General features: G+C 45.0%; 1 protein-coding gene across 3 annotated transcripts in view; it reads left to right on the forward strand.

Annotated features, from left to right (window-relative positions):
* LOC144121378 (calcium/calmodulin-dependent protein kinase kinase 1) overlaps window positions 1-15875 on the forward strand; it is a 220759-nt gene that overhangs the window by 154748 nt on the left and 50136 nt on the right. The window lies entirely within an intron of this gene.

Raw genomic sequence — 15875 nt, forward strand, 5'->3', positions numbered from 1 at the left:
GCTCCACACTTAGCGCGATGCCGGTTTTTTATAGTTCATGTTCCAAAGCTAGCGAACTCGCGTGGCTTGCACACGAATTGTATACCGCGATGCTTTAAATGCCTCAATTACGAACATTTATTTGTGACTTGCGAAAGAGGAGAGATTTTTTTCCGTGAAGATTTTGTTTTCCAATGAGATTCTCTCTTCCTGCAACAGCGCAGCAATTATTTCATCACACGTGCACGATCTTAGCCCATGAAAATGAGGCACTTTTAGCTTACAACAATATGCTGCCATTCCAGAGTGCTTAAGCATTGAGCATGGTCATGAATTGAACCACAGCCGGTAGCAGCATCAAAGCACAGTAAAAAAATTTTCGAAGAAATATAATTCATCAGCCTTAATTGTTTTTAACTGAGCACCGCTGACTGCGGGCTTGGTGCCTACACAGGGTGTTTAAAATCCGTGCTCGATGGTGGTTCTATTTTGTAGTGTTCGCATACCACCATCAGTTGCTGAGCAAGGACATTAAACACTCTTTACTGAATTGCGGTCGACATATTCAATGAAAGCGCCGTTCTCAAATAATCGTGCCGTGGCAGCTATCGCGTTGGGCTGTGAGCTCAAAATGGCGGTTTTTGTGCGACTCCCGGCCGCAGGTTGGCCGAGGTGAAGCAGAAAACTGTACGTGCCCTTCACTTCGTCGTCTCTGATGTGCGGATTTGTGACGATAAACCCCATATTCCGTGCCATGCCAACTCTAGTTCTTTGTTTAGTGCCTGAATGCCAAACATTTTCAACTTTGGTCAAATGTTTTAGGGGAAGCTCCCAAGGAGAAGTAAATTTATAATAAGGGAGTAATTACTCATTGGCATCCACCCAAGCGCAGCCATACGACTCTACAAGAAAGCTATACAGCTTGCTCAGAAACTTCGGAGTTAAAGAGAAATTCGTCCTGGTCCGGGGATCGAACCGGGTGCCCTGCGAAGCCCTTTCGCGATGCCGTGAAACTTAGCCTTTGAGATGTAAATTACCAATTTATTATGCATTATTTTTTCTCATCCTAACTACTGTAGCTTAGTATTGGCCACAGTGACTAAAATAACATAAATAACCTTCTAATATTGCAAATGAAAATTGTTCGAATAATCGCCAATATTGATAACATGACTACCAGCAAATACGCCTTCCAAGCGCATAACATTGTCCGCGTTGATCTTTTGTATAATTTTAAATTATTCCAAAGCTGTATTTTTCCGCGGCACCAATTTTCAATTTTAACTTTACCCTAGCATCTTTGGACACGCGTCGTGCTAACATACATACAAGAAGTACTAACTCATGGAATATACCCCGTTTTCGCACCGATTATAAATTACAAATGTTGTCTTATAATCTGCCCCATGTTTTTAACACATATCAACATACAACGGGATATACAAAAGCTGAGCTGCGGAAATATTTTGTTCAAATGCCATTCTATGTCTCCACTTGTTGACGGTTCAACGTTTGCTTGAGTGTTAATGTTTTTTTCTTTCAAAATATGTATGACCATTTCAGTGTTCTCATTTTTAAACATTATTCGAGTCAGGGAATATATGTGTCGAGTGTTTTCTTTATTTAATCTACTGCTGTATGTGTGACTGGTTTTGCAAAATATCCTGTACCGCCCTTGTGCTACCGCTTGTAGGTGTTTCCTGGACCCAGTCAAGATGCCCAGGCAGCATTTAGCCGGGAAACCCTCCAGTTGAACCTGGAAAATAAACTTATTGACTATTGACTAACCACCGCTTCACCGGAGCAGTCGCTCTACCAACTGAGCTAACCGGGACGGCAAGCTGATGGTGGGGCGAGAGCGAATTCATCAATAATTCGAAGTGGGAACAGTGTTGGCCAAATGTTTTTAGGGGAAGCCCCTAAGATGGAGTAAATATGTAATAAGGGAGTAAATACTCATTTATCATGCGCAGCCGTATGACTGCGCTTGGGTGGATGCCAACGAGTAATTACTCCCTTATTACATTGTCTACTTTAGATCATATATGTTTCGGGATATGTTGTATAGATTTATTCTTTCTTTGCCTTTCTGGTTGGTTGGATTGTTTTCTATCTGTTCCATGTAGAAAACATTTCACTGCAGAGTGTTATACTGCAGTCAAAGAGTAAAAAGAAAAAAAACAAGATGGAAGATCCTACCAAGTCAAGCGGTGAAACTGTGAGAGAGGAGGCTTGTGCTTTTCGCTTTACATTGGTCGCCTTCCCCTTATGCCAATGAATTTCATTTCGCCTTCACTTTTTGGTTCCTGTTTCATAGAGGGTGTAGTGGATGGGCGGATGGGAGCAGCATTCTGGAGGGTGAAGGTCAGATCTCGTTCCGCGGCTGCGTGTACTCGCGGGAGGAGGCTTTTGGACGGTGAAGTGGCTTTTAGTGAACGTGGACGTGTAGGCAGGTGGTTCACTCCTCTTATGGCGAGTGAAGTAAGACCAATAGTGAAGGTCGGTGGACAAGAGCAGGTTTCTAGAGGGTGCAAAAGAAGTTTCTGCTGTTGAGTGCGCTTAAAGTTGGTGCAGGCTTCTGGAGAGTTGAGATCGGTAAGGTCCATTCTTGAGAGTGGTAAGATGGGGGGAGTGAAGCAGGGTGTGTGATCGGCTCCTCTTTTGGGCTTCTGAGGGGTGAAGGTGGGTGCTGGGTGGCGCTTGTGTAAGGTGACGGTGGATGAATTAAGGGTTCTGGAGGGTTCGCGATTGGAAGTACTTCTCAAGGGTGAGGAATTAAGGTGAATATGTGCGCGGGTGGTGAGTCTTCGCATGGGCCAGTTTCCTTCAGGAGAGTGGATGTGGGTGGGAGACTCCTCTCATGAGCTTCTGGTGGGCTAGGGAATTCTGGAGGGTGAAACTAGCAGGATGAATCTTTTACAAAGCGTAGGCTTCACTCCCTTGCTCTCACACCCCGATGGAGGATTCACATCTTCTCTCTCAAACGCCGACGCCAGGATTCAGTCGAATGGCACTACTACGGCGGTCGCAGTTTCTTAAAAAAAAACAGACTGAATAATATTGGCTCCTAGCTCTGATACCCAAACACAAACACCGTGCACATAAACAGCGGAATTGGCAAGTTTCACAGGTTTTCATAGCACCTTGAATCAGGGAATCCTTAGTCTTTGAACATCAGCGTAATTTCATTCGTCTGGCCGTTCACTGCGCCCTGATTGCTAGGACCTTCAAAGTGGGGGATACTTCCCTTTGTATTTATAGATAAAGCAGGCCCAGGGAAACGCCATCCTGTAAGCAAGAGCCAGAAGAAAACAACACAGGGACAGAAGGGGCGTTTCTACATCGCCTGGCTTACTTAATGCTTAGTCATTTGGATGAAGGATAGCCCCATTTTGTTTCGCAAGGTGGCGCACCGAGAACTTTTCGCGCAATGCAGCAGCAGTCTACTGCTGTAACGAAACCAACCGCACCGCTTAAATCACCATGTGTTGGGCAGGATTCGATATCTTATGGGATTCGCAGTCACTACCTAACAATGCATTGTAACTGTGCACTCTTTGTAAATATATTTTTGGTTCTTTGAACGAGAAAATAAAGGGGGATAGGGAGGGGTGTACCACAGAAGTACAAGTTTACTCAGAGAACTAAATACCCGAGCATAAATAAAATGGAACACAAATCTGCCCTCAGAGGTATGGCGCAAAGATGAGTTTAAAAGTCTCGCCCTGCCCAAAAGAAAATACTAGCATAATCGAAATGCAAGAAGCCATTAGAGATAAAGAAAACGAAATCTCTATCCAGCATACATCATCTCCAAATAAATTACATATCTCCCTGTGCCTGCTCTTTATAACCGCGGCGATGGAGGTCTAAAAGATAGTCACTGGTGGGTCACCCACGAGGCTTGACTTGACTTCGATGTGATCGCTCAGTTCGCGACCCCGGCGGCTTTTTCTACACACGGCAGGGAATCAAGCCCCCGTGTCTTCCAAATTAAACGCTTTACCTTCCTGCAACTCTGAAACCGCGCAGGTGCAGCTTCTGGTATCAAGTGGAGGCCAAAGAGCGGACATAGCTGCGCTTTTCCGGAGGCACATGGCGTACGAAATGTAGATTGTCATCCGCTTTGCTTTAAAGGGCAGCCGCAAATATTGCTTTTGCAAGACCTAGAGCTAGATCTGCATTGGGTACCCTGTCGAACGCAAGACCAGATTGCATGCAAGCGGCGTCGATTTCAGTAAGAAACAAAAGGAACGCAAATTTACTGTTGTTCTAAGGCCGTTTTGTATAGCCAAACCTTCGTCCTCCTGCTGGGGCGGGCAAATTTTGTAACAGTGGCGACCTTGTTAATTACGAATCCAGCGCGGATTATTCTGCCAAAGCAAACGACAAGACTTGGAGTTTGAGTCGATTCCGGTGAAACTAACTGCCGAGCATGCTATTTTCTTCAGGCAAAATCAAATAGAAATTCAAAAACATTGCTAATGCATCGAATACACTGTGCATGCCCATGCAGCAGTGGATAAAGCAAGCCGGCCACGGAATGCACGAAAGGGGCGAGGAACGCGCAGTTTTTCTGTTCTCGCGTAGTGTTATTAGCCCGTTGAAGTATTTTATGTTCGAAAACTGTGCAAGACAAACCTCGGGTGACAGCCGCTTAATGGACGCTACTTTAAATGTTGACCTTTGAGCTCACAACCGCCGTTTGTCGAGCGACGCTTTCCTACAAGCTTAGGGCAGTACCTCCTGCAACGCAAGCGGCGAATGTTAGGCGGGCACCGCGTCCCCAATGTTTCGTTGTTTTGGTTCTCTGCACTGTTATAGCGCAGTAAAAGCTTTGAGGCGGTTTTTTCGGGCGCGATAGCGTCTCAGCTCTATGAAATCGAGCTGCTTGAAAAAGTCTCTCGGTTTTTTTTTTAACGTCCTGATAAACAAAGGCAAACCAAAGGTCTCAAGCGGTCGCGTCCGCACCGGCGCAAATTCCAAAGCGGCGCCGTCAAGGAAGGAATTCAGCTGCAAGTGTATAGGGGCTTCTTCACTTCATTAGAATGCAGGTTTGTTCAAAAAAACACTAAGGGCTCTTAAGACTGCTTGCGGGCTTTTAATGCGAAAACATTCTCTCAGCGTGCGCTCTGTTGCCAGCTTCTTTAAAGACGCCTTCTTTTTAATGACGCGTCTCCTCATTAGCATACAGCCATAAAGAAAACGCATACACGGCTTAATTATAGGAAGAAAATTTATTATGTTTCGCAGATTATTCACTGCACCAGGATTTCTAATCACTTCTTCCACAGAATTTGTGCAACTTTTGCTTGTTTGTTGTTTTCATGAAACCCATGCGACGTGATTATCTTTTCCGATCTGTTAGCGCGGGTGGCCTATGTTTAGCCTATAGTTATGTGCGGCACGATGTTGCCCGCTTTATGTTTTTTTCGTGACACTTCCCACCCTATACTTCGAGAGTTTTTGCAGGCAGTGGTAGTTATTACACTGATTGTCTCCTCTAATTTCTCTGAACGTCATTGCTAGGGGGGGAGGGGGGGGGGGGGTCTTATGCATGAGGTCTGTTTCGTTCTACGCTTTCTGGCAGTCCGGTTTTGGACATAGTTCTTATTTTCTTTCTCGCGAAAACATTTTTACGAAGACTTGATTTCGGTGTTTCGCTCTCCTATTTACAGCACAGTGTACTTTAAGCGGCCTGGTCTCAAAAAATTCTCAAAAAATCTCAAATAAATTTAAGGGCACTTAAGTCTGCTTGCGTGCAAGAATTCGAAAGCATGGAACTTTCTATAATGCGGATTTTTTCCAACAACGCTTGTAGCAATGCCGTTTTGAAGTAGACGAGAATAAATGGAGCGACGACGAACGACGATAGAGGCAAGAGCTTAGGAAGCGAGTGAACTTGGTGGAGAATCTAGTTGTCATCCATAGGAGTGAGTGTTGAGTGGCTGTGTGGACTTCAATGATTTCGCTAGCAGTGTTAGGAAGGCTCAGTGCCAGGAGAGACCGGGTGGACGTAGACGCTTTGTATGCTGCCAAGTCGGCTTATGAGAAGCGGCCGTGAGCCTAACCAAAGCCAAGACACTGCACGAAGGCTGACTTAATCTCCTCCGATCGGCCAGGCCACTTATATCATAAGCATATTTGTTTATTTTTCGTTTCTGTATTGTTATTTTTATTTAGTGTTCTTTATTTTTCATTTTTATTTCTTTTTATTGTTTATTTTTATCTCCTTTTTATTTTTCAATATTGCTTTCATTGCATCTTTTATTTTGTGTTCCTTTTTACTGTCATTCATTTTTGATGTTTTCTTGCTATTTTAATTTTGATGGCGTCATTTCATTGAGAGGATGGGCAGACGCTTTCTGCTAACGGACACTTCCGGCGGGCACATGAGCCATTGAAGGCTTTCGCCTTAAAAGATCGGAGCACGTGCAAAAGTCGGAGTAGTATCTTCCGCTCCTATCAAATTTTCTTCCCTTTGCAAGAAATCCTGCCAAGCCAAATTGCAGCATTAACCACCAGAATAAATTCGTAGCCTGTTAAGAAGGCTTCGTTTGCAAGATTCCTCTAACATGCGGGGCCTCCTACATACGCCAGAGAGGTCGGTGCATCAGTGAGCGTCTGAAAGAACATTACGGGAAATTACGTCAATTGGTAACTGAAGGCCATCTAGCCGAACACTGCAGGTCCTGTAACTGCAGGGGGGTACTGAAGAAATGCTGTGTTATTTATTCGCACAAAGATCGGCTTACCCACGAAATTGTAGAAGCGCGAGAAATAGCGCTTACAGAGAATACGTGCGTTGGCGCGGCATCAGTCTGTCTAACGAAAAAAGAATTAACCTTCCTCACCGAACGTGAGCGCTGTCGGGGTGGCAGACCTATAAGTAAGGGATGTTTTTTGTTTTTGTTGTTTGTTCCCATGCCATGGCCCGGAGCTCGTTTCAGCATGCTTTTGTGTCTTTGTGCCAAGTTTCCTTTCACTCACCTGTAATAAAATTTTAGTCGTGTTATTGTTGGCTTTGTGGTTTTGTTTCAAGCGTCCTGTTATTCAGTGAGTTTTTAGGTCTCTTTAGCAGTGTTCCGTTGGCGTTTTAGGTTTCATTCTCATGCTTTTCTTTTGGCGCTTTTTGTCCTCCTTCGTCATTCCCCTTTTTTTGTCACGCGGCCTTCCATCAGGTTTTTTCGATGATATGTTCATGATTCGTTTAGGTTTTACCCTGTTTTCTTCTCGTCTTTTACCTCATGTTTTGTTCAGTTTGCCATTTGCGACAGGGGTGTTCCACGTGCTGCTGTTCACCTCAGTGTGGTCGTCATGGTGTTTCTCATGCGCGTTATCATGCCTTGCTGCTTCGCAAATCATGTTCACGTGCATCACTGTTTTGTTTTGTTTTACTTTGAAGGGCATGCTGCTTTGCACAAATTCGGCTAGTGGCAGCCAAACATTAAAGTTGAAAGTTGGCGCTTGTGCTTGTTTGTGCTATCCTGCGGTCCTCATTATATGATGCATCGCCATTCTTGCCTTTATCAGGAAAGCTAAGAACTATCATAAACCATAACAGAGAAGCTAAATATTTATCTTGCACTGAATCCATCATAGGTTTTAAATAAAATTTTGTGCTACGGTTACATGTACGACGACTTCATAAATATATGCGAGTGTTTATCCGCTGGAATGAAAGTGCCCGGAAGACTGAAGTGCGAAAATGGTTGTTGTCGGTTTTTATAGACAATATTATCTTTCAATGCAGCGGATCTTCATTTCCGATAGATGTGCCACAGCCAAGGCGACAAGCCTTTCCTTCCACCAAATCTTTCAGTGCTATTACCCCACCTCGATAGTGTTTTCAACAGATCATCGCTTCCATTATCCCTCTGTATGTCACCAAGGCAAATATCCTCAAATGAACAACGGTCAGCAACTCCTGTTTGGCCTCATGTCTTCAAAGCGGAAACGAAACTGCTCATAGAAAAATACAAAAGGTCTAAATTGTTCGCTGAAATCAGGGTACTGCATTAGCCTCGATGCTAGAATCCAAAATAAATGTATTTGTTCATCACGTTCACGAAGTTAATTTTGATATAATGAGACAGTGTCATTTTACATCACACGCGTTTACATCACACTGTTTTACAACGCACAGGCTGAAGAAAAACGACAGAAATCTGAACCCTCTCTACGCACTCTCCTTGCGGCTATTATAAAAGCCTATTTAAACGAACCACTTTTGGTGATGTATTCATTGTGAGCAATGCTTCCGTGGTGGAAGCCAGAACGTCAACAAGAATGCCATTTTTACTGGTAGGCGTCTCTTGTTTTGAAAAGATTTTTACTTTGATTAAAATTGTTTTTCTTCTTCCGACACTTGTCCTAAATCCGTCGGTTTAGGCCAGCCATGCTGAGCAGCACGGGTAATGAGCCTTTATTTTTTAGGGATCCTCTGCTATGATTTCTGCGTCGCTAAATTTCTTGGAATATACCAAGCATTACTGTCCCGCTCATACATTGCCACACCTTGCGCGTGAGTTAGCGTTTGTTAAAGGAAAGAGCCCTCAGCGCCGCGGCACCATGTTGGCTTCATTGAAGCTTGCCTTTGGCCATGATGGGTAAGGCTAGAGATTCGGCCACGGTGAAAGCCACAAAGTAAGGATAATTTTTGGCATGGCAGCGCCCGGAGGCATTAAATCTCGGTGCTTCCGCGGGTGCCTCGGCGCATAAGGTGCTTGTTCACGGAAGTAGCCAAAACACGAAACAATGCGAATGGTCATCGGATGCGTCAGTTCTCACCAATGTCTATGTGGCTCAGGATTCTCTACGCTCACAAAAGTATTCTGCCTGATGTGAAAAAGTTCTGGCAGCATTGCGCTTGTGACCAGTATCATCCACATTTCTCATCGCAGCCGCGTTTGCTCAGTGGTTATGGCGCTCGGCAGCTGACCCAAAAGACGCGGGTTCGATCCCTGCCGGGGTGATCGAATTTCGAAGAAGGCGAAATGCTAGAGGCCCGTGCACTGTGCGATGTCAGCGCACGTTAAAGAACCCCAGACGGTCGAAATTTCCGGAGCCCTTTACTACGAAGTCCCTCATAGTCTGAGACGGTTTGGGACGGTAAACCCTCATAAACCGAAATAAACCAAACATTACTCATCGTCCCCCTTATGCGCTAGAGATTTCTTTCTCTTGGTAGCCTCATCCTTTGTTGTAGGCTTCCTTCCTACTGAGAACATCTTGTTACTATTGCTTCATAACGTCCATAACGTGTTCATAACGTCATTCGGTTCATGTTTCCGTTGAGTTCACAATTTTATGTTCTTTCGCCTTGGTGGGCCGCCTTTTATCTGACTACGATGTGCGAGATTTTTGGTTGTCTCTCGTTTTTAGCGCAGCGAGGACGTTTTTACTGAATCGTTTTTGTTGTGTGTGGAGCACAAGGACTTCAGCGGCTTCCTGCGTTGCAACAAATCGTGGGCGTGGCGAGCGCATGATTTCCCCGCGGACACAGCAAAAGCAGTTTATCAGACACATCAAACTTTTCGCAGATGGACAAAATAGGAAGGCTGTTCGTAACGATGCCACTAATTGTGAAGACTTCGGGATGACTCTTTTCTTATGCCAGTTAACCTTTTCGTCAGAAAAGAATGAAGATTCTTTGGTGTTTTCTGTGGATAAGTTCATGCGAATAAGTGCAGTACGACCATCGGCATTGCATTTTCTGCATTACTGTTATCTAAAATAGCGGGTTTGGCTACGTTGCTGTTTATGTCTTAGTGGACGCTTTAGCTGATTATGTTATAGCAGATTTCATTTTGTCTTTGAATAAACCACTGAGAATTGCTTACAGTAAATTCTGCTACGCGGTGGCCTCAACTGCACGTGTAAAAAATAAGCAGTAAACATAATCTAATCTGTTCCCCCTGCGCAACCATCCTGAATACGGACCACAGTCCCCCCTGCGCAACCATCCTGAATACGGACCACAGTCCCACACCCATGGGAAATCATCCAATGCCTGCGTTGCTCCCGGCGAACGACCTTGACCGCCCAACCTGTGTAGGCCAGCGACCAGGCAGGGTAGATTGCGGTACCTTGTCCCTTTATACGGTGACATGCCTGGCAGCTGTCGCCACAAAGACAGAGAGAAAGAAGAACTGCAAACACTTGATAGCGTCACCTTGGTTAATCTCTAGCATGCTGTCGCGGGAGTAAACAAAAAGAACTCAAAGCGGAGCTGATGGTTAGCACACGTGACTAGACAACACACTGAAACGTGTACTTTCTACTGGTCCAGAGTCATCTGGAGTTAGTTCTTCACCTGATCAAATTATAAGTAAGGGGGGCATGCGTTAGTAGATTATATGTACTTAGCCATTTGCGTTAACAGCTGGTGTTTTAACGTGTCGTGTTAGTCATGCTGGATGCTTTCATTTCTGTGCAACTAATTTCTCTTCCGACTCTTCCTCTGCCGTAAATGAAGTCATCGTTTGCGCTACCCACTCACACACGCACACATACCGCCCCCCCCCCCCCCCCCACACACACGCACGTACCACTGGTCAAACGTAAGAACGGTACTCGATGTAGGCATTTCTTGCATTACCCGGGAAGAGCATTGCGCGAAATGAAGCTGGCTTGATTAACTTGGCCGCCACAGCCGAATTTGGCTTTTGCGTGTACAAGACAATGGTGCAGTATCCTGGTTGCTGGGAGGGACGGGCTTTCGAAAGCTTTCCACCACACTTGCACGGAGCTTGGGCTCCGGATTCTGTGTTCCCAAGAGGCTCCTTCGGTCTCTTGCGTCCAGGCGAGTGTTATTAAAGGCTGTTCCTTGCGCCAGAGGACCCAAGGGACAGCCGTTCCTATGTGTCGCTTTGAAGGGAGCAAAAACTATACCAACAAACTGAAGTGCCAGGCGACGCGTGCATTGTGAATATGAGGTGATGAAGGACGCCATCAATCACGAAGAGCCAGGAGCGAGGAGAACCTGGCGTCTTGGTATACGCCGATGGCGGGATTTGTCTATTACCGGGCCAATAGAGAGAGAGAGAGAGAGAGGATAATCCGCAGAGCTCTTTTGAAACGGTTCACTAGGTAGCGTAGTAAGCGGGCAGTTCCCTGACTATGCTGTCACAGTCACACTTTTCAAAACCTGGGAAAAAATGCTGTCTTCTCGCTGTGAAGGCAAGTTAGTATTGTTAAGCTGCCAACTCAAGCTCATAAAACCTGTGTACTTTTTTATTTCTTGTATGCTCACCATTCGATGCGCCTCATTATAAGCGGGTGGCATTTGGCGTGCATAGTGTGCTTTGTGTAAGGTTGCAGTCTGGTAAGGCGAAAAAATCTTAAGCAGAAATGAGCGTTCTATATATTTATGGCTCGCTGCGAATGTAAGGTTCTAAATACGGCTCCTCAAAAACACAGCCACACTGAAAAACACTGAGGACACAGTGCGTCCTGAGAAATCCAATTTATGCACGCTTTTTTCTTGGAACTCATCTAATAATAATTGGTTTTTTGGGGGAAAGGAAATGGCGCAGTATCTGTCTCATATATCGTTGGACACCTGAACCGCGCCGTAAGGGAAGGGATAAAGGAGGGAGTGAAAGATGAAAGAGGTGCCGTAGTGGAGGGCTCCGGAATAATTTCGACCACCTGGGGATCTTTAACGTGCACTGACATCGCACAGCACGCGGGCGCCTTAGCGTTTTTCCTCCATAAAAACGAAGCCGCCGCTCACTCATCTAAGTGCAGTCTTCTCTTTTTCGGGATCCGCATACAAACATTAATGACGTGCTTCATCGCGCACTGTTGTCCCTGCCATGGAAAAGAAGCCAACGTAATATTATTGACTGCCGTCGAACAGAAAAGTAGCTACGTCCTAAAAACTATGCGCAGTAGATCTCTAAAAGAAGCTCTTGTCAGATTTTTGTGGGGCTGCTAAATAATTTAGCCCGTCTACCCTGATGAAGCGCCTGTCTCGCAAAGCACTCGAGCTATCACCGCGTAAGCCAACTGCTACCACTCGATATTGCGCTACTTTCTCGGCGGACAGCTACGGATTGTCCCTGACGGCGGCGCTGTCTGGGGAGCAATTTAGTTTTGTTGCTACTTTTTCGCCCCTGTTAGTCTTTTTTTTAAGCACGTATTGACTTAATTTCCAACGTAATCCTGCTTGTTGTCCTCTTTCGAGTTTCGAGTAGCAGGCGTTTTTGCTTTTGCTTTCACCAGCCGCGTCGTTGGATGCTGTCTGAGCTTAGCAGAGTTTTACTACGTACTGTATTCTATCCTTACGGCTTTACAGCTTTTATGAAAGTGCACGCCACGCTGTTGGGCAGTGGCGCAAAACGCTATTAAAGTGCGAAAACTGGAAACAGTTTCACCCGAAGTGCATATAAGTAACTCCCTATTTAATGTTGCCAGCGGGGGATTAAGAATGTCGAAGTCAGTGTGACAGCGCCTATGAGCTTGAATCTCTCCATACGCACCGATTTAATCCCGGGATAGCTTTAATCCCTTCACCTCTACTTGTACGACCGCATTCACTCTTGCTTAGTCTTTGGTTGTATTCACAATGGGATTCGTCCTTGTGTATTTAAAACAGCCCAGAAGAAGTATTTTAGTTCCTTCCTATGGCTTTTCGCTGTGGCCTCCCTGCATGCGCAGTTGCTGATTGAATGCGGCGCTAAGTCCAGCTTGGAAGCTTAGTAATGAGCGCTAGCCGTGGAGGGAGACTGCATAATCCCGACTGGCATGAAACTTGCGGCAATTGCGTCCTCTGCGAGTCCTATGGGCAGCATGAAGTCTTTGATTTGTGGACTGTCTCATGCAACCACGCGGAATGCGTGGATATATACGTCAATTACGGTGGCCTTAATTGCTGCCCTGAGTGTCAAGGTGAAAGCGCAGGAATGCGACAGACGTGTCAGAGTGGGTTGAATATAGCACCCTGCTTGCATCGCACTTCTCTCTATGCCACTACCACCCTTAATGAATTCTGCAGCCATGAATGCTGTAGTTTGCTGATAGCGTCATTGTAATACTTGCTTACCTACGGCAATTTTAAATCCCGTTTTAATACTGCATGCGTAAGCGTCTCTTAAATTATGAACCCTCATCCCGTTTTTAATTACATGTTTGACTCCGTATAAGTGGTGGGGTCTGCGCCCGACCCTTGAAAAACTTCTTTAGATAGTCCATAGACTGTCCATAGACTTCTGTGTATAAAGTTTATAGATTCTCTATGAACGAACTCTAGAGAAGAGTCTATAGGCAATACAAATCCTAAGGAAGTCTATAGAAAATATGGCCATACACTTACAGTATAGTTTTGTCTATAGACAGTCTATAGACTATGCATAGACAAACAGAAATATCTATAGGAATGCAATAGAGTCTATAAGACGTCTATAGACTGTCTATAGACCATATTTATATGGGAATTAATGCTTGTCAGTTTAACAATACAGTAGTGGTGCCATCTTTTTTTTTTCATTTGACACTGTGATGATTGGAGTTAAAGTGCTTTTGTTTCATTCAGGTCCTAGCACCTTTCCAGCACCACTGTGACAATGACAAGATGTGCAGTGGTCTGACGAAGTAGTGCCTGTTTTCGTAATGAGGGTGCTGAAGATCTTTAAAGGGCGAAAAAAGTCACTTAAAAACGCTGGATAAAATATTTTTGAACGGCGGCAAAAAGACGAGGCACTCAAATTTTTGCTTTCTGTCGGCCTAACGTCGCACTTTGCTTTATTATGGACCCCATAACCGGAGCTAGCAATTCGACCTTGATTGCACGCAGCTCAGCGGCAGTTTTTCATCAACAACTGTCTAAGGCTGTCGATTCTTACAAGTATAAATGATAATAAAGAACGAATGTGGACTTAATGCCGTGCACAGGAAAGAGAAATATTGTTTTCGTTCAGATTATTTCTCCGGCTTTTTTTCCCATCCTCAGGCGTTATCTCCTACCTTAGCATCCCTCTATTATCTTGGGCATGAAAATATCGCCCTGTCAGCGTAATATTATACGTGTCTCTTTTGTTTCATAACCCGCTGCTCGGGAGATGCCCTTCTAGAGGCACCCACGAAATTGCCTGTAGTCGTGTTACATAATGCGTGTTACATAATGTAATAAAATGATGCCTTGCTCTGCTTATCTAAGTGAGTGTTTCTCTTTATGTTCTCATTTAGGTTGTGGCAGCGTCTTACCCGTTAGAGGCAGTGATGAAGAGAAGAAAGAATTGATCAAATGTGACATTTAACGTCCCGAAATGACGTACGCACTTTGGTGACGCGGTAATAAACAGCTATGGGTAAATATACACTACTTGCAGTTCTTTAACGTGCGCTAATACCGCACATCATATAGGCCCGTCCGTTTCCGTTCCACCTCCATCGAGCAGTGCCGCCGCAGCCGTGACGGAGCCCGCGTCCTCCGGCCCAGTATAGCACCGATGCGGTTGCTCAAGAAAAAAAACCACAATCGATGAAGACCCTAAATGCATGGAGCAAGAAAATTCCTTCTGATGTCCTCAAGGAAGTTTCAAAATAGCGAGCATTTCGGCTCCAGCGAGCACTTGACCAGTCCATTCTTTAAAACATCTCTCTGTCTCTAATACACGTTTTAGAAGTATACGCGTTACACTTTCCACCTGTTTGGGTTACGAAACCAGTGCTGAGTGAAAATTTAACAGCTTCATGGTCGGGGAAGTTCTAGTTTCTTTCTTTTCTTGTCCGTCAAGACTCTCTCGTGATGACATACGACGCCTGTTGGTGCATTTTTCTGGCTTCGTAGGTATTCCTCGATTATATTTCAATTTTTACTCAGCAACTTTCCTCAAAGTTCTTATTTCCAGTACAGCAGAGAGTGAGCCTGATTTGGAGATATAGGAAGAGAGGTCGACGAAGAGGGTCTTTATCTGGCCAGCTACTTTGGAATGGGGAAGGGGAAGAGGAAAAGAGTTATCATGATGACACTGTGGGCGTATGGAATGAATGAATGCAACCATTCCTATAAATCTTGAGAGCAAACATTTCTCTTTATGAGGCCGTATTATGTCTGAGGCGGGGAGCACCCACTACAGCGTTGCAAACAAGAGCACTAAGCGCTTTCTTCGGTGTCACCTATTTTACGTACTAAAATGCGTACCCTCCATACAAGCTCCAATGGGTGACTCACAGATGGTGTTCGTCGTAGCTGTTGGTGCTTAGCACAGCGCTTAGCAAAGGTGTTCAGCCTAAACGAAATCAAAGTCAGCCGTGCTCGCTGCCTAGTTGATTATATACTCTGCAGACATGAACGAAAGTTTGGCATGTCAGCATTAAACAAAATATATTTCTCAATTTTAACTTCATTAATAGCTACCCATTCGAACGAACAACACTAATAAAAATATGAACTAACTAGACCCGTTTTAAGATTTCCTTATCTTTCTCAAGTCTGGTTGTTCCCATGGGCATGCCAAAATTCTGGGGACACTTAACCTCTTCTTTAAATGTATGACGCGACAGCGAGTGGGTCCCTTTAGTAGCCTGGGGACCTCTGTGCAGAAGGGTAGACACTTGTGCTTGTTGGTTCATTCCAAGGGTAGAAAGCGTAGCACAAAAAAGACTGGGACACAGAAAGCGCTGTGTGGGGTCGTCTTTCTGTGTCCCTGTCTTTTTTGCGCTACGCTTTCTACCCTTGAAATGAACCAACAAGCCCAAGTGTCTACCCTTCGGGATTAGCGCTGTGTGGTGTCGGCTTTCTGTGTCCGTATTTTTAGCGCTACGTTTTCTACCTTTGAAATGAACCAACAGGCCCAAGTGTCTGCTCTTCTGAATAGCGCTGTGTGGTGTCGTCTTTCTGGGTCCCTGTCTTTTTCGCGCTATCTCTTTGCAGCTTACTGCTCTGGCAA

This window comes from Amblyomma americanum, chromosome 2 (assembly GCF_052857255.1).
Source record: "Amblyomma americanum isolate KBUSLIRL-KWMA chromosome 2, ASM5285725v1, whole genome shotgun sequence".
NCBI classification, from domain to species: Eukaryota; Metazoa; Arthropoda; class Arachnida; order Ixodida; family Ixodidae; genus Amblyomma; species Amblyomma americanum.